The sequence below is a fragment of the Schistocerca piceifrons genome, chromosome 2, assembly GCF_021461385.2.
Source record: "Schistocerca piceifrons isolate TAMUIC-IGC-003096 chromosome 2, iqSchPice1.1, whole genome shotgun sequence".
NCBI classification, from domain to species: domain Eukaryota; kingdom Metazoa; phylum Arthropoda; class Insecta; order Orthoptera; family Acrididae; genus Schistocerca; species Schistocerca piceifrons.
Window position 1 is genome coordinate 725085942 of NC_060139.1, and position 22540 is coordinate 725108481.

A 22540-nucleotide genomic window follows, 5' to 3' on the forward strand; every position below is an offset into this window, starting at 1 on the left:
ATTTAATAAGTCACAGTCGTAAAATACTAACGTGAATTCCTTACAGAAGAACAGAAAAACTGGTAGAAGCTGACCTCGGGGAAGACCAGTTTAGATTCCGTAGAATGTAGGAACACGCGAGCCAATACTGACCCTACGACTAATGTTAGAAGATAGGTTAAGGAAAGGCAAACTTACTTTCATAGGATTTGTAGACTTAGAAGAAGCTTTTGACAATGTTGACTGGAATTCTCTATTCCAAATTCTGAAGGTGTCACGGGAATATACAGGGAGCGAAAGGCTATTTACAATTTGTACAGAACCCAGATGGCAGTTATGAGTCGAGGGGCACGAAAGGGAAGCAGTGAGCAGTGGCTGAGAACGGAGTGAGTGAGGGTTGTAGCCTATCCCCGATGTTATTCAATCTGTATACTGAGCAAGCAGTAAAGTAAATAAAAGAAATATCTGAAGTGGGAATTAAAATCCAGGTTGAAGAAATAAAAACTTTGAGGATTGTCGATGACGTTGTAATTCTTTCAGAGACAGCAAAGCACTTGGAAGACAAGTTGAAAGGAATCAACAGCGTCTTAAAAGGGGGATGTAGGATGAACAACAAAAGCAAAACGAGAATAATGGAATGCTGTCGAAATAAATCAGGCGAAGGTGAGGGAATTAGATTAGGAAATGAGTCACTTAAACCGGGATAGCTCGCGCATGAGAAAAAATCTAACATTCATGATTTTACTGAAATATTACAGTATATTTTAAAGATATTGAGGTGTTGATCTAGGAATTCTTTCTTTGATTTCTCTACCTTCAGTCCACGTGGCTTTCGCTGGTCTCATTACAGGTAAAGTCTCAAGTCTCCTATTAGTGGCATTGTTTGAAGCGCTGAGCATTATTAGATTATTTCTCACACGGTAGTTCTGTAGTAACAATGCCCTGTACATTTGTGAAACTCCGTCTTGCTTCTCTTTTAGTCTATTTCTCTGTGCTAGTGACGTGAGACTGGGTATTCTGCATATATTGCGTGTTTTATAGAAAAAGTAAGAGTACTTATTTGGTTTCATATACTGAATAAAGCAGCTGTGTACACAGAGTAAATGACAGGCTCTGTCAGGTGTGAAAATGTATTAAATTTTGCAGGATAGATGTCATGTCAGATGAACAGACATTTATGTGACTAGAGGAACCGCTGCATGAGAATATCTATATAGATGGCTTGTCTTCAGATACTGACGCACAGTCCGAACATGAAGAGAAAAGACACAGCAACAGAGCATCCTGACAGCGATTCTGAAATTGCGGCTACAGTAGTCACAACACACGCAAGTCGTGGTTATATCAAGGCCGGGATGGGAAAACAAAATGGTTCAAACATGAAGCCCCTCCATCAAAAACTGCTCGTCAGAATATTGTGAGTCAGCGTCCAGGAGTAGGGAGGGAAGCAAAAAATTCGAAAACTGTTGTCGACAGCTGGAAAGTATTTTTCCAGTTAGTTTACTGACCGCATTGTAAAATACATAAACGAAGACCTAGACAGAATGGCAGCAGGTTACTCAAGGAGTGCTGGAGACTGCCCACAGACCGATTTTGAAGAATTATCTGCTTTCCTTGGCGTTTTATCTCTCCGGAGTGAAATAGTCACCGATTAACTATGGGCTACTGATGGAACTATACTAGATTTTTTTTATTGTATCGATGAGCAGATGAAGATTCCATACTCTTCTGTAAGCTGTACGATTTGATGACAAGTCTACGAGGGCGCAGTGGAAGGAGACAATCTGTCACCGATTAGGAAAATATTCAAGGGGTTTGTGAACGTCTGCAAGAAGAGTTGCATTGTAGAAACATTGACAGCAATAGACGAGATGCTGGAACATTTCCGTGGACGTTGCAAATTCAGTCAGTATATTTCCAACAAGCCAGAACAATACGGAATAAAAGTATATTCACTCTGTGATGCTAGAACTTTTTACACGCTGAATATGGAAATACATGCAGGTAAACAGCATGTTGGTCCATATGAAGTACCTAACAATGCAAAGGATGTGGTGTTACGACTAATTCGACCCACTGGAACGTGTCGACGGACAATTATTTTGCATCTATACCAGTCGCTAACGAACAGTACACTAATAGTCGACTCACAGTAGTAAGTACTCTGCGGACTAATAAGAGAGATATTCCATTGGAGCTACTGTCTGCATAAGGTAGGTCAGTAAACAGCAGCATATTCGCGTTTCGAGAGAAGCCAGGTAACAATTGTCCCCTTTGCTCATATGTTCCGAACAAGAAACAGAAAAAGATTGTACTAATGATATCTACCACGCACAGAGACGATAGTGCAGCTGCGTACAGTGGTGAATCAAATAAACCTGAGGTGACTACATTGTACAATCATACAAAAGGCGGCGTAGATTTTGTCCACAGCCTGAAATCGGGATATTCTATGTCAGGAATAAACAACCGCTGGCCCCTTACCCTGTTTTTCACCTTGCTGAACATCGTGGTGATAAATGCTCTAATAATATACAAAATGAATACGAATGACTTTTTGCTAAGGAGAAGATTCCTAACAGAACTGAGTACGGTGCTCACAAAAGCACACATGTCCAACGTATGCAAATTCCTAGCATAGCACACCACTTTAAGGAGAAAATAAAAGGTGTTGTAGGTATCCACAACCTGCCTACATCAGAAGAGGCAAGTGAATGAAAAGAAAAAAAAAACAAGATATCACTACTGACCTAAAAGAAAAAAAGAAAGAGATATACACAGTATCGCTCCCATCTTTGTTCCAGTTCCTTTTGTAAAGACCATACAGCAGTGAGTGTTCTTACTTGTCATGTGTGTTCGTCACAAGAAGCTGGAATTGACTCAGATTAGTAAAACGGGTGTGACAGTAACAATGGATCTTCACTTACAGTCATTGTTTCGAAATGCTGTTAGGAGAAGTGTTGTGATGTAATGATAAACTGTGTGTAACCATTGCATATTGAATTTTTTGAACTAAGGCATGATATAAGTTTCATTCAACGTTTATATGCAATTATAATGTTTTGGTAATAATAAAGAAGTAATATACTTGCTAACTGTATCTCTGTAGGGAAACTACAGCCAAAAACGTAAAGAAATATCTTCGCTAGAAAAATCTAATATAGGAGTTAACGCGCGACAACAAGAGGCGCGAGCGTTGAAATGGTTCAAATGGCTCTGAACACTATGGGACTTAACATCAGAGGTCATCAGTCCACTAGAACTTAGAACTACTTAAACCTAACTAACCTAAAGACATCACACACATCCTTGCCCGAGGCAGGGTCCGAACCTGCGACCATAGCAGTCGCGCGGTTCCGGACTGAAGCGTCTTGAACCGCGTGGCCATCGTGGCCGGCAGAGGCGCGAGCGATCCCGGGATAAAGAAGTAGATGAGTTCTGCTATTAGGGTAGGAAAATAACTAACAGGAAAATAACTAATGATAGTCGAAGTGGAGAGGATATAAAATCTAGTCTGACAATGGCAAGGAAAGTGTTTCCGTAAAAGAGAAATTTGTTAACATCCAGTATAGATTTAAGTGTCAGGAACCCCTTTTTGGAAGTGTATGGAGTGTAGCCATATGCGGAAGTCAAACATGGACAAGAAACAGTTTAGACAGGAACAGAAGCTTTTTAAATGTCGTACTATACTGGAATGCTGAAGATTAGACTGGTAGATTATGTATTTGCGGCACAATTTTTCTAGAGGAAGGGATCGGTTCTGAGAGATCAAGGGATCACCGATTTAGTAGTGGAGAGAAGCGTGGAGGGTAAAAATCGTGAAGAGAGGACAAGAGATGAGTATAGTAAGCAGATACAGAATGATGTAGGTTACAGTATTTATTCGGTGATGAAGAGGCTTGCACAGGATAGAGTAGCATGGAGAGCCGCATCAAATCAGTGTTTGGACTGAAGACCACAAGAACATCATTGATCAAGGTCAACAAGTTAAGCATTTGATAAAGAACCATAATAATAAACACGCAAACGGTACCTGCGTATCGTGTTTGCTTATATTTGCTATAGTAAGGCACATGTTTGCCGGATGTCGTTTCCTGATGAAGTGGTAGTGGTTTGCAGCGATGTTATCTTGTTACTCTTTGATTAAATTCCACACAAGTTGTTGAAATTCTCTTCCATGGCTCTTTCTAGTGCCATGGGAAGAGAATATATTTACAACTGAACCAAAATGTCGCTGTCATAATTCGGAAGGCATAACCGCTAAAAATTACTTTAGCATATCAGTTGCATTTTTCGCTGTAACCGCATTATTTTTATTTATTCTATACGAGTTTGTATGTTGGGTGAACTGACTTAGCTACGTCTCACTGTGTAAGGTTGGCGTAGCTCGTGGCCTGTCACTGTTTGCTGCTTCGTGATGACGAAGCTTTGACGGACTGTGTATTGTTTGTGGACGGCAACAGAATTTTTTGGGTTCACTTAATGAGCACAAGTCTCTGGACATCAGCTCGCGCGTCTATAAATTTATTTATTTATTCCAGAGGCTGAAATCAGCGCTACAGTTGTAAGGTTCTTTTATTTAACACACGACCGGTTTCGGGCTCCTACACGCCCATCTTCAAGTGCCGTAATTTAGTGCTGCGGCACGAGCGCCGCGGTGGAAGAGTACAAGACGCGGTGTGCTACCAACGGGCGCAGAGCATGGAGTCGTGTAACAACGACACGAATGTATTTAACAGGATTGACAACGACATACAAATGTGCCACCTTACATTACGTTGACATAGTTTAAAGCCGTAATATCAGCACTTGATAATGGCCTAAGGCCGAAATTGCAATAGCGTGTAATAAAAACTTATAACAGTCACTGACGTAAAGATGATGTCCTTCAAAAATTCATAAAGACCTCCATCACAGGGTGCGCAAGACACAGTCACACCATTTGTCGTATGGGGCTTCACTATCATGTGAAATCTTCTGACAAGCAAGTGCTAAGGGCTGAACGCTGAAAACGGCAACGAATAAAACCTGGCTCACTAATGCCATATTGGAGCAACGCCGTTTTTTCACTTGCACACAATGTTCTAACTATTGAACTACTTTTCACTTAAATTTTTAAGTTAGTGCCAGAGTGAAAGAAATACTCCTCTTATAACATCGCTATTGGTAACATAGAAGATCAAAAAGGTTAAGGAACCTGGAGCCTAATAAAGGCGATCTGCAGTAGTGACAGTGGAGTTGTATTCTGCTACGGCGCCAATACTCCGGAAGTGATATAACGGTGCTTAGTGGAGAATGCTAGTGAACCATTATTATTTTTGCCTTTTCTGTTCAATTTGTGGACGGCACACTGGAAACACGAAGGACGGCAATTTGTCGCATGAGCTCGAATTTCCCTGACTTTCCCCTAACGATAATTTCATATATATGAACAGAAAATACATACATAAAAAAGTTTTGCGTCACCTTGGCTCCGAGATTCCAGAACCTGAACAGAAAATTGAAACAGAGCACAACATAAACATCATTTCCGCCCTTTTTATTGCTCATGAAAACCACACATTACATGTTGTACCATCATACAGCGATAACTTCAGAGGTGGTGGTCCAGATTGCTGTACACATCGGTACCTCTAATATCCAGCAGCACGTCCTCTTGCACTGATGCATCCCTGTATTCGTTGTGGCATACTATCCACAAGTTCATCAAGGTACTGTTGGTCCAGACTGTCTCAGTCCTCAACGGCGATACGGTCTAGATCCCTCAGAGTGATTGGTAGGTCACATCGTCCATAAACAGCCCTTTTCAGTCTATCCCAGACATATTCGATAGGGTTCATGTCTGGAGAACATGCTGGCCACTCTATTCGAGCGATGTCTTTATTCTGAAGGAAGTCATTCACAAGATATGTACGATGAGGTCGCGAATGCCTCGCCAATATGCTGCCGATATGGTTGCATTATCAGACGGAGGATGGAATTCAAGTATCGTACAGCCGTTACGGCACCTTCCGTGACCACCAGCGGCCTACGTCGTCCCCACATAATGCCACCCCAAATCATCAGGAAACATCCCACTTGCTTCACTCGCTAGACAGTGTGTCTAAGGCCTTCAGCCTGCCGGGTTGCCTCCAAACACGTCTCCGACAACGATATACGTATCTACAGCCAACGTCTATCCTCAGTAGTTCTGAGAACTGAGGTGATGCAAAACTTTTTTTGATGTGTGTACATGTAACTTGACTGTTCAGAGAATGTGTGTACTCAGAAACTGAAAAAGAAACCACTTCGTGTCATACAATGCCTCCATAGCAACCGCACAGACCTCGTATTTGATGAGCAAGAAAAAAAAAGTGGTTCTGAGCACTATGGGACTTAAATTCTGAGGTCATGAGGCCCCTAGAACTTAGAAGTACTTAAACCTAACTAACCTAAGGACGTCACACACATCCATGCCCGAGGCATGTTCGAACCTGCGACCGCAGCAGTCATGCGGCCTAGAACCGCTCGGCCACTCCGGCCGTCTGTTTGATGAGCATCTGCAAGACGTTCTCGAGTTCACTAAACGTGTGACGGGGTGTGCTGTTATTCACGAGATGTTTTGTATTTCCTCTCTCACGCTTGGTAAGTCTCATTGTAACGAGTAATGCTCAGAAACAGGTAGAACGAGTGTTTCGAAGCTACTCCTTCATGGAGGGATTAAATTACGTATGTAATTTAGCTCCTCCATGGTGGAGGATTGTTACAGTACATCAGTCAGGCTTCTACTGTTCTTTCAACTAGATGGCAGTATTATTACGCCCCACAACATCAAAAACTACGACGTATTTCACTCCAACAAAATTCCTTTGCAAAATGCTGCATTTACCACACACAAATAGGTATCGGCTGTAGATAACTCAAGTGTAACGTGCCTTGAAATACCTAACCCCGAAATTACAGGTTAAATAATAAAATTAATACGAATAACGATTTTTGGATATACATTTTGCACATCACAATAATAACTTCTCTTCGTTACGGGGCTCGTGGTAAATATAAAGAACAAATATTGAAACTGGATTGTGATTGACATTAAATATTTAGTAATGGGATATATAGGATAATAATCGTGGAATAGCAGTGCCAGCGCTTAAAATAACAACAGTAGCGCCACGAATATAATTCGTATATTGATTGCTATCCGACAATATGCTATCACGTGTATTCGACGCTATATTACGAGGAGAAACGAAGGTATAATAAGGCTACCACAGGCACGTCAAGCTTGGGGTTTGCCTTCTTGGAAGTTGGAAGCTCATATTAATTACGTTGTTTACGGCGGGAGCTGATGAGAGATCCAGCTGCACAGAGAAGACAAAAGGGAATACCTCCGGATCGCAGAGGCACACCCTATCGTGCTAGAGAGCTAAAATAAAGCGACCTTAACGACATTGGCTTTTTGTTTATCAAGCCAAAGGAAAAACAGAAGGAGAATGTAACTCTAGAAATAACTACTAACCCAAAGTGCGAGACTATTTAAAATAACGTGCAACAAATTTCCTTTAAATCCTATACAAATACGGTGTCGTACTCTCCATCGTTCCGTGAGGATTTTTCCACTATCATTCTCTTGGGAATGAAGGTTATCCACAGACTTTTGCGAGCATTTTTACATGCTAAATTATTAACGGCAAGCAAGTATTCCGTAGATACTGACCATCTAGGGCTGCGTAAAAACTGGACCCATGTCTACCTCCGTTACTACGTGAAGCGTACCTCCCTTCCAAAGCCAAGATCGCGCATTTATGTTCCGTACCCGTAATGGGCGTAGGTATTATGTGTTCTGCCTCAGTGTGTAATCTATGCAAGATGTACCATTATCAAGAAGATTCGTTCAAATTGCTTTCGTGTTGTTAATTCAAGCTTTCGGTCACCGCGTTAGGGTGTAAAGTACAAAAACTGTAAGTGATTTCCACACCCGGAATGTTAGTTGGTTGTCCGGTATTGCTGGTGACTGATAGGCCCACACATTGTTTCAGAGTTTATTTCAGACTCTGTGTTCAAGTACTTTAATCAAGGTATTCAACCAGAATGTGCATATGATATTAATCAGCAAATAAGAAAATGTATGTGATTTACGTTCGACGGTTAACAATGTTCAGTATGCGCTTGATAATATTTACTAGGATAGACGGAGGTGGAGCAATTCCGTGACCTGCACATTGTCACGGCCTCAAATCTTTGTATTACTTAGCGTGAGGCCACCTAAACAATTTGTTCATGCAGCGAACATTCACAGTGCGGAGATGGTTAACCAACGTGTCACGGTAGCCTGTGAAAACATTCAATAAAGTATATGAAAGCGAGTGTCAGTAAATTTTCGGAGTATCCTTGTGTAGAAGCAAGCGTTCGAATATTTGTTGTGAGTTAATGATTTTCTGTGTTTGTCGTTGTGGTGGTTGTGTTCAGCCAAAAGTGGTTCAGATGGCTCTGAGAACTATGGGACTTAACATCTGAGGTCATCAGTCCCTAGAACTTAAAACTACTTTAACCTAACTAACCTAAGGACGTCACACACATCAATGCCCGAGGCGGGATTCGAACCTGCGACCGTAACGGTCGATCGGTTCCAGATTAAAGCGTCTAGAACCACTCGGCCACGACGGCCGGCTTGTGTTCAGTCAGTTGGATTTAAAATGTCCTCATTGGTTACGCAAACTATCTGCCAAATCTTCAACGTTCTTTTATAGCACCACATTTCTAACGCTATTCTCTTCTCTTATCGTCCGCGTTTACTTCTGTACAAAGATAAGTTCCCGACAAATACCTTCAGAAAACACTTCCTACCAAAATTTGTATTAGATATCAACAAATTACTGTCTGTTAGAAATCCTATACTTGCTACTGTCAGTTTTCATTTCATACGATCTCTAAATCGGCCACTATCAGTTATTTTACTGCCCAAGTAGATAATTGTGTAAAACGCCAACAGAGCTAGGAAGCCTTTTGATAATAAAAGCGATATCACTCACAAACTAAACAGATACATAAATGATTCTGTCACGCAATGGATTAAGCGATATGAATAGAGTGCCCCTCGTAAATGAGTCTTAGTTGTTAGTTACTAAACCTTTAATGCTTTTCGCTAGAACAAGGAGTGAGGTTCTTCTAATAACTGAATTAAAATTTTGGCCCAATTAAACGCGAAGTTGATGCAACCATTGTTTGTAAGCGTGTATGTAATCAAGAAAACAATAATTATCAATTAATGTGACCAGAAAGTGACAAATTGATAGGAACTACCAACTTCGAACATTGCAACGCACTTAAAACAGAGTTAGATTGGTTTGGCGAAGTCTGCACGTTATAAGTGGGTGAGGAGCGACCGTCATCTCAATAGGTCTGCCTCAAACATACATAACCATGTATGGGTGTGCAGTGATTAGCCTGATCGCGTCAGAAAATCATGTGAAATACGCATGGAAAAGACAGTCTGCTCAGTTATGGATGAGCCCTTGAACCTCTGATCAGTTGTTAAATCAGGGAATCTAATAAAGTTTAGATGCAAACTTCTTTCCTTCTGGTTAGCCTATGCTGTGTCCTACATCAGTGCGTCCGAAGAACTTCTACCTTTCCTTCCGCTTTGCATAAGACCTGCACGAAAGAATATTCCGCCAACCAGACAGCTTCGTTAAACATTGGCGAATGAGATATTTTTTAAAAATTTGATCCAAAGCCCCATCTAGTATATGTTTTATAAGTAATCCAATGGGCTTCCTTCCAGCGTATGCTATTCTGAGGACTCCGGCTATAAAATTCTACTGCTCAGATATCTTTAATGTCGTGCATTGAGTTACTTTAGCGCGTTCGAGATATCTAGACTATGGCATTCTGAAGTCCAGCTTACAGACATTTTTGTAGAACATCCAGTTAGCTTGTTCCCACCTTGCAATCTAGACCGTCGCACTTTCTCCCTCAGAAAGAGAGGAGGATAAGGAGTAACAATAATCAGTCTCCCACCATCGAGTAGAGATAAATGTCGCCCCAATAGCCTCGAACTCTCAGTTCGAGAGTTCCTCTAGAAAAGCGTTACCAGCGAAAAACATTACACCCAGGTGTTGTTTGAGAAGAGAGTTGAAACTGGAAAAGAATTTATTCTGTACTTGCCAGATGCACGTCACCATTAATTATACTGACTTTTTATGAACAACGTCTGGTATCGAACAGTGCATGGGTGCATCTAGTGGAACCTTGACCACTTCTGGCACGCCGTTGTTGCTCTGGAAAATATTGGGTCCTGCAGCTGCTTACCTGATGCCCAGTGTCCACGTCACTGCTTGGTTCATTGTGGCTTAATTATGGGAACTACTTAAACCTAACTAACCCAAGGACACCACACACATCCATGCCCGAAGCAGGATTCGAACCTGCGGCCGTAGTGGTCGCGCGGTTCCAGACTGAAGCGCCTAGAACCGCTCGGCCACAACGGCCGGCGGTCAATAGCGAGTTAACGGATTCATCCAGCTGGAAATCTCTCCTGACTCCCACAAGGTTCCAGAAGACAAACTATTCCTCTAGAGGCCACTTGCGGCTGGCCAGTGAGGGCCCTCGTCCTTTCTGCAGTGAGTACCGATCAGACAGTCTAACAAACACATACAGCACAACGACTACATGGCTCATGACTGACTACAGAGATAGAGGGAAAATAAGAGATGTGTTAAACCACCCATTCACTGGCCGACCAGTCGGCCAAAACCGCGTGCCGAACTGGTCTGTCCTGACACATTACTTATTGTAGTATACGATTTTATAGTGGTCGGGTCCAGGATACAGGTGCATCAGCTCCACCAGTACACTGCTACCTGATAGCACACTCCATCCTTTCCCCTTCTCTTTTTGACATGGTGAAACTGCCACACGACCAGGAGCAAGTAGTGTCTACCTCACAGTCATAATGTGCCCACACACAGTCAGGAGCCCATTCACAAGCCGACAATTTGGCCGACCCCCACTGAGGCTGTCGCCGACACTTCTGACTGTGTGTGGGCACACTGTGACTGCGTGGCAGATGCTATCTGCGCCAAATCGTGTGTAGTTTTTACGATGCCAAAACAGAAGAGGAAAGGGCCTAGTGTTGGATGCCAGGTAGAGGTAGGGGTTAGCAGGTAGCGGTGCACTGGTGGAACTAACACACCCAGACCCTAGAGCTGTCGCAATATAATCAATCAGTACACCACAAATGCAAGTGAGTAGGGTCAGATCAGCTGGTCAGAGGGGTTAGCCAACTCATAGCCCAGTGAATGGGCGGCTTTAGTGGTTCGACCTTCTAATCCATTTTATCACCACCAGATATTTATCGACTGGTAGATACATGATGCGCATTTGGGCAAAATGAATCACAAACAACGAATTCTCAGTCTCGTCAGTCGATCCGATAGGTGGAGGTAAAAGTGTGTTTACCAAGACTACACATCAGGTTTTCCGGTTTATACAGCAAAAATTCGCCATCCTCCCATCATGTAGTACAAACGTCATGATGTCCTCATTTGTCGTTTGGAGCCTTGTGGCAGTCAGAAGAGATTTCCTGCTGGATGAATCCGTTAACTCACTACTGATCGCCGGCCGTTGTGGCCGAGCGGTTCTAGGCGCTTCAGTCTTGAACCGCGCGACCGCTACGGTTGCAGGTTCGAATCCTGCCTTGGGCATGGATGTGTGTGATGTCCTTAGGTTAGTTAGGTTTAAATAGTTCTAAGTTCTAGGGGACTGATGACTCCAGATGTTATGTCCCATAGTGCTCAGAGCCATTTGAACCATCGCTATTGTCATTTTTATGTTACATTTGTATAGCTTTGATTGAGTGTTAGTAGAACCTAAATCTAGCTAAAAATTAGATAAACTCAGTTCTGGAATGGACGACTATGAGCTTCCAATATCCTCATTGATCTCCACACCATAACTCTATGCAGATTGCCAAAAGAAAATAGCGGCATGGGATATCAGTACGCAGATCTAATGGGGTTTGCAGAGCGCATCAAGAAACTATTAGCGAAATTATGCCCCATAACCGGCACTTTCACCTGTGTAGTCCCTTCTAAAGTATTAATCCATTTTTGTTGGTGTTTAATTACCTTAGATGCCTTACAATTGACCTTGGATCCCTTAAATTAATTTTTCTTTTCTGCAGTTTTTCTTTTGTTGAGTTGCGTTTTTTTCAAACGTATCTCATTCCAAAACACAGTTCAAATGGAATCACGTCTTCTGCAGCTGCATTTTTCCTCCAGAATCCGATCGAGAAAATCAACTCGACAGCCAATAATAGTCACGCTGCCATCAAGCTCTTGACTTCTTTGAAAATGGGAGCTCAATACAGCAACTATCCAAAGCTACCGAGTTTTCAGTGACTGCCATAAGGAAATGCCTTGAAATTGGTGACTATAGTGAGCACCACGGTCGATTTCTTAAAATTTTTTCATTGGAGGAAGAATAAGCAATAGTGAATCCCTGTATTTCTGTCGGTAATCTCTCTTTTCGGCCTTATCCCCAGCTCAATACGACATTTACTTTTTGAATTCACCGAGAAACAAAAGGTTCCTAATATCGGCTGGGGGTAAAAGTACGCACTGCATACTCTTGCAGCAGATAAATGTACTCTTACCCCACAGTAAGGGGTACCTTCAGTGTGGGGTGAGAGTATGAAAAACTATTTTTTATAAAGTCTTTTATTACTCATCTAACAATAATTTGACGATAATGAAACTTTTGAACAATATCTCAGACTAGGTGCTTCACGTGTAAATGATGTACTCCTAATATTGCATCAAGTTTTTTATATTTAGTGAAACAAAAAATGTGTACTTTTACTCCCACATACGTTACTACTTTTAGTTTCACATTTCCTGATCTGATTCGCCCGGCTTTGCCTGATGTAATTGGATTACACCCAATTACTCTTATTTCAGTTTTGTTCGTGTTCATCTTATTATCTCTTTTCTTCTTTAGTTTGTATTCAGTGACTGCTGTTCTGCCCTTGCGAGAAAGAGTATCTCATTCTTGGAACTAAAACAGTCGACCCGTTCTATATGAGGGTCGATGATAGATCAATAAAAATATTTTGTAATCTTACAATATAATGTAAAAAAAACATACCACCTATCTTGGTGTATATGTAAAGTGATGGAACCCTTGGTACTCAGACATTGATTTAGTGCTAGTCAGAATATGTACAGGGTGACGCACCAAATGTGTTACCAATTGTTTCTTTCACAATTTACGACGCACATTAGATATCCCGCTGGGATCTCTACAGCAGTACCAGCAGAGCTTGGAAAGACAAATGAGATGCGAAATGACGTGTAATTCACGATACTGTCGCTAGGAGACTAGTAAGCAGCAATGGCTGACAATGTAAGACTGACGACACAGCAACGATCGGCAATTGTGTTACTTTTTCATGAAACGAAAAGCGTTGTTGTGACTCAGAGGCGTTTTCGACAACAGTTTAACACACGATGGGTCCCTTGCAAGAAGACCATCCACATTTTGCACGATAAATTTGTACAGGAAGGAACAGTATTGGAAGCGAAGCGACCTCGGCCTAAGCCTGTATGTTCGCCAGAGAATATTGAAGCGGTACGAGTTGCTGTACAGAGAAGTCACGGGAAATCATGTAGAAAGGCAGCAGTGCAACTGGGAATATCCAGACGCTCCGTTCAATGCATTCTTAAATGTGACGTCCATTTGTACCCATACAAAATGACCTGTGAGCAGAAGCTCACTGAAGAACACAAGCAGCAGAGACTACTGTTTGCTCAGTGCGCGGAGGATAGGGAAGAAACTCTCAACAACGTTTGGTTTTCAGACGAGGCGCACTTTCACTTAGACGGTGTGGTTAACAAACAAACTGTACGGTTTTGGGCCATTGAAAACCCACAAGTGCCTGATAAACGACAACATTATGCACCAAAGATTACAGCATGGGCAGCAGTTTCGTCACGGACTTATTGGACCCTTTTCTTTGAAGAAACTGTGAACAGCGAGCGTATTTTGAGCATGCTTCGCAATAGCTTCATTCCACAGCTTCTTGCTACTGCCTTGCCCTTCAACACGCAGTGGTTCATGCAAGATGGAGCAAGGCCACATACTACAAACAATGTGTTGGAGTTTTTACACGAGCATTTCGACATGCGGATCATTTCACTCAGGTTTCCAGGTCGCTTCAGTGACAGACAAAATTGGCGCCTCAATAGTCCAGACCTCAATCCATGTGACTTTTTTCTTTGGGGGTTCCTAAAGGAAAAAATTTCCCCGAAACGTCCACGTGATTTAATGGCGTTCAGGAGACTTGTTCTTCAAGCTTGCAGTGAAATTTCTAACTTCAGTGTTCGTTTGAAGGAAGTCAGGTAACGAAATGGTGGACATATTGTGCATGTGCTGAGTTAGAACAAATCTCCATGGGCGGCTCTTCATTGTAGTACACGTTCCTTTCAGATTGTATGGACAATAAAGTTTATATTCAAAAACAAAATGGTAACACATTTCGTGCGCCACCCTGTATTAGGTTGTGCACTCAACGCCGTTTGGAAAACAGCTTTTCATTCAGTGGCGCTTTGTAATAGATAATTAACCAGTGGTCGATGATAGTTGAACACAATGAAGTTTATTTAGCAGCATTAGTTTGTCTTAGACACAGATTAATATTTGTTCCTCACGGAAAAACATGTTTAATGTAGAATTATACAACACGCTAAAATCTGAATAATTTACAGTTCTGTCATGCAGAGCAGCTAATACAATGGAAATCACGCAACTGTCATATTTCGGTACTTCATAAAATGTACCTGCGCTTGAATGCCACTATGTGACTGGAATACTAGATTGGTCACACGTGCTACAAGACTCACGTAACTGGAATACCTGCTGATAATGCAAATTATTTTGAGAGCGGACTATGTCGATGGAATGCAAAACGATGCCGAAGCGATCGTATGGGGCTACCCCCAGGGGCCTTCTGTATCGCCTGTTCGTAGGTGTTACGGTCAGCCTTCAGTGCAACAAACCTAACGTTCATGTAACTATAATGGTAACTTAATATCAAGGCAACGCTATAATGAAGCAAACGCTTCACTTACTGACAAATTAGCGTGCTATAAACACAGCACAACCGCGCGTAAACACACGTACCTCATCCGTCTTGCCGTTAACAAGACTTGTTGCTCTCGCTGAGTACATCTTCGCAATAAAGTGCTTAATTCTTTGCACCGTCAATGTAACGTCATTGTTTAGTACGAAGAACCACACTTTTCGTATCGCTATTAACTTGATTACGAGAATAAAACAGCAAGTGCTATAAAACTACTCACAATTACACAGCTTTAAATCTTCTTAACGTATTTCAAAGTTAGCTTCGTGATATGTATCCCCTTTTTGCTGTCTGCTTACGTTGAGCAATGATCCGTCAGAATGTCATAATTACTTTATTTCTGTAGGTATATCCTAAGGTGGGAGGGAATTCCGAGAACATCGTTCTGAATTGTGTTTCTTGTGAGCTGTATTTCTTTTTTAATTACCATCCACGAATTTAATAAGAAAACTCTGAAAAACTCCTAAAATCATACTCGTACATATCTCGCCGAATACATCAGACTAGGATGAATCTGATACGCATTGTAACATACATTCTCGAAAGTTAACGCCTTCCTCGTTAAAGTATGCGATAGATGACAGTGAGAAAGAAAATTTCGATCAAGTACGTGTACAGCGCCATCAGTGTGGGATCACAGCTGGATTAGAATTGTGCCTCATCTTCAAGTTGACAAATAATTAATCTCTTGATGGAATAGCAGATACCCAAAACTCACAAACAAAAGTACTTCAAAAATACCCTAATCCTAACAGGGTGAATGAATGTTTGTTAACTTTTCTGATTCTTAACGGAATGATGTTTCAGAATGGGTACTACATTCCATAAGGTTTCATTGTTACAGCAGACAATGCCGATATCTTACCACGACATATGATCTGACAACCACTCAACCACCTTCAGGTCAATGTCTGCCGTTGAGGACTGCTGACGCATGTCGCTAAATTCATACCAACACTTGGCATGGAGCCATACACTTACATGAACCCACCTTCTACGGTGAACAGTGCCTCCTGTCGAACCATTCCACCTGAGACGAACAGGCCGGAGATGAAATTTAGGTGTGAACAGATTAAAATTACTTATCACTATGTGTTTCTATAGACGGGCGTGCGTACTAGCCGCGCGGACTAAGGCGCCTTGCCACGGTTCGGACGGCTCCCCCCGTCGGAGGTTCTAGTCCTCCCCAGGGCATGGGTATATGTGTTGCCCTTAGCGTAAGTTAGTTCGTTACATTAAATAGGGTGTAAGTCTAGGGACCGATGATTTCAGCAGTTTGGTCCCACAGGAACTTACCACCAGGCTCTCTAGACGTATAATGATTTCTTTCTGCAGATATGAACGGAATCGCTGGGTCCCATGCCATATTCAATAGAAAGCGAAGATCACATTTAGTAAAATCTTTCTTCAAATGTATTTCTGCAGTAATTCGAACCCAGAAGGATATCGCCGTGGCCAAGATTTTGCCCGGCCAGCAGCGAGCAGGGGGCTGCACTTGTGGATTACGCTTCACCTCTGTTGCGACGCCTTTGTTTATGTAGAAATGTTGCGCAGGTAGCATGTGCTTGTTAGGCCCCGCAATACAGGGTATTGAAGGAAAATGAAGTGGCAAAAACCAAATATTGTACAGTAGAGTCTCGATTATCCGACCTAAACCAGCCGCGGCAAGGTCGGATAAGTGGGAAGGTAGGATAACACGGTAAATAATACAAAAAGAAACACAAAAATTAAACTAAAGTAGGCCAAATGAGTTAAACATTTAATACAATACAAATCAAATTAGACTCAATAGATATTTACTGTGTGAAGAAGTTAGTAACTGTCTTTTGTTCGCCTGCTGCTTGCCGTTCACGTAGTCTCTTAACAAGTAAAGCCTCGGTAGACGATATTTCCTCCAGTTGCTCTACATATTTTAAAGCAGTTTCTAAGGCCTTGTGTCCTTCGTTGCGAGAAATCTTGGGCGCACTTTCCTCCAGTACATCTGCTTCTTCGTCTTCTTCTTTTTCGTTCACCTTGTTGACTATTTCTTCATCTGTCACTTCAAATTCTTCATCTTGGACAATCCATTCATTTATGTCATCTTGTGTGGCGTCAGCACATCCCGGAACTTTTCGTAACAATTAAAGCAGAGTAGTATTTTCTGGTTCGGTCTGCTGCTGTAGATTTTCATCATCTGGAGAATTTTTTGATTTTCCTGTAGCAAAATTTTCCAGGATTTTGAAATTGTATTTGCTCCAACTCTCTCCCAAGATTGGGCCACGTCATAAGCTACGTCTTTCAAACTAATACGGCGCAACTGCTCTAGCATGTTTTCTCCCTTGTCCATAGCATTAATTAAAGAGGAAAGCAAGTTTCTGCGGTAGTCTCTCTTCAGTGTCTCTAAGGTCCCTTGGTCAATAGGCAGACGTAAGGATGTGACATTTGGAGGCATAAACATGCCCTTTGTATCTTGATCATGAAGTTCATCTCCATCAGGATGACAAGTGGCATTGTCTAGAAGCAACAGTGCTATGCGGGACAAGTTGTTGGCTTTCAAAATCTTTTCAGTTTGTGGCACGAACTAGTTAAAAAACCATTCTTTAAAAATATCTGAGCTCATCCAAGCATTTTTTGCTTGTAATATTCCAGCAGTAAAGCATTTTTAGATACATTTTTAAATGCTCTCGGTTTTTTTGACTTACCTATCATAGGCAGTTTCATTTTCAAATTTGCTGTGACGTTACTGCATGCAAGAATTGTCATTCTTTCTTTGCTACGTTTGTAGCTTGGCACTGCCTTTTCGGCCTTTGGCGCTAATGTTTTTTCCGGTAACATTTTGTAGTTGAGACCAGTCTCGTCGCAGTTAAAAATTTGATCGCCTGTTAAGCTTTCCTTGTCCAATAGCAGTGAAGTTTATTCCTAAACAATTGAACAGCTTCAAAATTTGCTGAAAGCTTTCACCACAGACATTAAGTTGCAGAATTATGTATGTTTTCTTCTATCTATCGAGCCAGCCTATACTAGCTGTGAAATCAGGTTCACCTTCATTTAGTTCGTTACGAAACTTTAAGACTTTTTCCTGCAAAATAGGTCCCGACATGGGTACACCTTTATCTCTATGTTGAGTAAACCATAGGAACAAAGCTTCACTTATTTTTTCATAGTCACGTTTTTTCATGGTTTTTCGATCTTCTAAAACAGCTCAGGTTGCTCGCTGAGAACACCACTTTTCAATTTCATTGCGGTTCGTTTTCCAGTCTCCAACTGTTGTTTTCCCGACGTTATAATCTTGCGCCACTTTTAATAAAGTTTCACCATTGTCTATTCTTTTTAAAGCCTGAAGTTTTTCTTCCATTGAAACGACCACCATTTTCGTTTTTGAAGCCATCACCACAAATTTTTACAATAAACAAAGTGCAACACTTCCACTCCACTACAGATCTAAGTTAGCACTGAGGAGTGAGGAGTAGCAGACGGCGACAATGAACAGAGTATCAGCAAACAACAGGTTAGTCACTGACCTGTCGTGGGCTGGTGCACGGCCGGCGCGGTGAAAGGGTGGGTCGGATAACACAGAAGTTCGGATAACCGAAGATCGGATAATCGAGAGTACTGTATTTGCCAAAGAGTATTCATGTGTGATTCATATGTGCGTACAAAATCAGCAAGTGCAGTAAGGAGATCATTTCAAGGGGAATTTCCTGACGCTCAAGTTCTTATTCGGAGTATAATTCAATGGCTGATAAACAAATTTCACGAATTGGGAAGCGTTGCTAACAGGAAACATAGACAATCACTTACAGTACTCACAGAAGAAACTCTGGATAACACTGGGCATGCTCTGGAAAACTGTCCTTGAAAATCATTTCGGCGTCTTTCATAGCAAATGGGAATTTACTATGGCTCTGTTCAAACGACTACAAAGTTACCGCCGTATAAAATAACTGGGAGTGCAAGAATGTAAACTGGGTGACCCAAAAAAAGGTTGCAGTTTTGTAATTGAATTTTGAGTAGCGTTCATGATAGCGAAATTGACCCTTACCTAACTTTATTTTCGGACGAATACGTTAAATCACAAAGTAACCATTGTTGGATTCCTGAAAAGCCTGACGTAATACAGCACGATTGAAAAAAGAAAAGAAATAGGAGTATGGTGCGCTGTTAGTGGTGAGAGAATAATAGGCCCTATTTTTCCAGGAAGAGTTAACAGAGTGATTTGTACCGAGAACATTTTGAGGACCTTTTTGGCCAATTAACTGATATAGAACATGCTTTCGAGATCTTTCAGCAAGATTCTGCAATGGTACATACAGCTAACTTCTCATTTCTGGAAATTCATGATGTATTTCAAGACAGAGTTATCACTTATTGTATATGAGCACCTCGTTCCCTCCGATTTTAACCCACAGCGATTTTTGTCTCTACGGGAATGGGAAATCAGAAAGGAAACGTGTACAAATCAAATCCACACAATTTAGTTGAACTTAAAATCAACATTCGTCAAGAAATTGCTCCCTTTTCTCAGAGAGAATTACAGAGACTAATGAACAATATCCTAAGCGGGTGTCCGAAATGCTTCAACAACGAAGCCAGGCAGTCCCAACACCTCCTTACTTAATATAAACGAGTGATTTACATTCCTTTTTGTGTGTTTACGCTATTTATGAGGTCTGTTCTAAAAATTCCGGAACATTCGTAATTTCGCGACGATGGTGTGTTGGAGCGAGATGCGGTTGGCATCCTTGAACACACTTGTATTTACTGTATAACTGCCGGAAGTTTCATTGTTGTAGGTCTATTTCTGTTAGTTATTTTTCAGTGGTGTATGGAGCGGAACTGTATCGCACAGTTCTCGAATTTCGAGGAGCATCGCGTCTGCATTAAAGTTTGAATGGAACTCAGGAAAAGCTTTACAGAGACACACCAAATGATGCAGGAATCCTACGGTGGTGAGTGCTTAAACCGTACTCGGTGTTCCAAATGGTTCACACAGTTTAAAAGTGGCCGTACGGAAGTTAACGATGACCCTCGTTCAGGACGCTATTCGACGTTCAGGTCAGGAACATCAGCGAAATTGTGCATGCCAATCGAAGACTGGCTGTCCGAGGGATTGCAGAAGAATGTAACATTTCAGTTGGATTACATCATGAAACCCTGACACAACAGCTTGGAGTGCCAGGTGTTGCCGCCACGTTCGTGCCACGGCTCATGAGTCAAGACCAGAAAGACCTTCGTCTCGCAATCTGTGAAGAGCTTTTGGATCACGCAAATGAGAACGAGATGTTCCTTGAGATAACTGGTGATGAAACGAGGGTCTATGGTTATGATGTTGAGACCAAGGTTCAGTCTTGACAATGAGTCGGGGAATGTTCTCCAAGACCAAAAGAACCTCGTCAGGTCAAGCCAATTTCAAAGCAATGCTGATAGTTTAGTTTGATTTTGAAGGATGACTTCATCATGAATTCGTGCCACAGAGACAACTATTAATTGCTGATACTACCAGGACGTGTCGCGAGCCTGCGAGAAAAGGTGAGAAGAAAACGGCCGGCAATGTGTCGAGACAATTCATGGCTCTTGCATCACGGTAGCTCAACCGCACATTCATCCATGTTGGTGCGTGACTATTGCACAAAAATCAAAATCATTGTGCAGACTCATCCAGCGTACTCTCCAGACCTGGCCCCTCCGGCCTTCTTTTTCATTTCCGAAGTTGAAAACCCCGTTATGGGGATGAAAATTTGCAACTACGAACTAGATGAGAGAAAATTCACATACGCTGTTTCACACGATCCAGTAATAGGCGCACCAAGACTCCCGGAAGTGGAAAAGTTGGGAGCGGTGTACCCAATTCTGGAGGAGAGTATTTAGAAGGAGGGCATGCACAATAACTAAAAGGTTAGAGTAGAAAAATTTTGTGGGCAAAGTTCCCGAATTTTTTGAATAGACCTCGTATGTTAGAAAGAACTTATGCGTCGTGCCATACTACATTTACTGGACTTCCACTCATCAGCACTGCGGGCGTATCAGCCGGGCTCGTTTGAAAGGCCGCAGGCCGCGAAAGTGACAGCTTTAGCGACTGATCACCCTGTACAATGGCCTCAGTCTACGTCACAAAACTGAGAAAATATCTGGCCAACACCTAAGAAATTCAGGAAAATGCAGGTAACAATACATACAGAAAAGTACGCAAAATTCTTACGCTAATATTAACCATCAATGAAGCGCGTGCGCTATTTATTATACAAAGTTGTTGATGTGACTTAACTGTGGGGATAGTATTTTCATCAGACTGCTAAAATCACCAAAAGCTCTTAAAATATCGCATCCTAGGCAAAGGGATCGTCAGGTATAAATTATGTCAATAAAAAATACTAATTTTTTGTGAAGTAAACCTGTAATGGTTTCTTATCTTAAACTTCCTGTGCCTGTGTTATAGTCCTGAACAATGCAAGAGATGTAAGTACGGAAACGCTATCTGATGAAATGACTCCCGGGAACTAGATATAATTTTTGAGTGTATTTACACAGACCAATAGCTTGCTTAAGAAACTGTTCTGTGAAATTCTATATTGTGCAGCGCAGGGAGCAGTTCTACATCTGTAACGTCACAGTACGTGACTTGCAGCTCAATACAAAAACCTAACAGGATAAAAATGCTTTAGAAAATTACTAACTGAATTTAGAAAAAAAATAAATAACCAAAACGTTTCTGTTAAAGTGCCCGGCGAATTTACGAATGCAAACTGATTAAATAAATCTCTAAACATTAATTAAAACACACGTGAACGCAGCTCTGCACTGTAAGAATGACACTGTTTGCAAAAGAAATGAAATCGGGACTGATACTACCCAAACTGACCCTGATAATAATTTTGAAATGAAAAACTCTGAGTGATTTTGTGGTTCTTCATTGTGATGCAAAACTGACCCTAATAAATGTTCATGGCTTACGTGTCGGAACAGAAACTGCTCGAAGTGATGAACATAAAGAATGCTCTACAGCAGCAGACCAGCTAAATAAAAGAAAACATTTCGCCGTGTAAGGCAAGGATCTGTATCTATCCTAAGCTTGAACCCCTGACTCCTGCAAAGAGCAACGTAGCGACACGCATAATATATATAGTGAATACTCAAACTCATTCCTCGACATCTACAATGATCTCTAAGAAAATGAACTTTTGTAACAAATTTTACGCTGCCAGAAGATTAATGACTGATAGGGTAAAGTCGTAATAGATCTATAATTTCTGAGTGCAAGCTGTGTGAATTGATATATTCACTTTATCACGTCTGAACAATCAAACCAACTAACCTAAATAGAGACAAAATCCTACTAAAACTTTCCGTTTCGCAAACACATCATAAATTTCGTACAAGCTAGCAGTGTAGTGACGACTCTGCCTGGGAATCTTCACTTCTCAAATTAATCTTTATCGAATCATATTTCCTAAATTCCACATC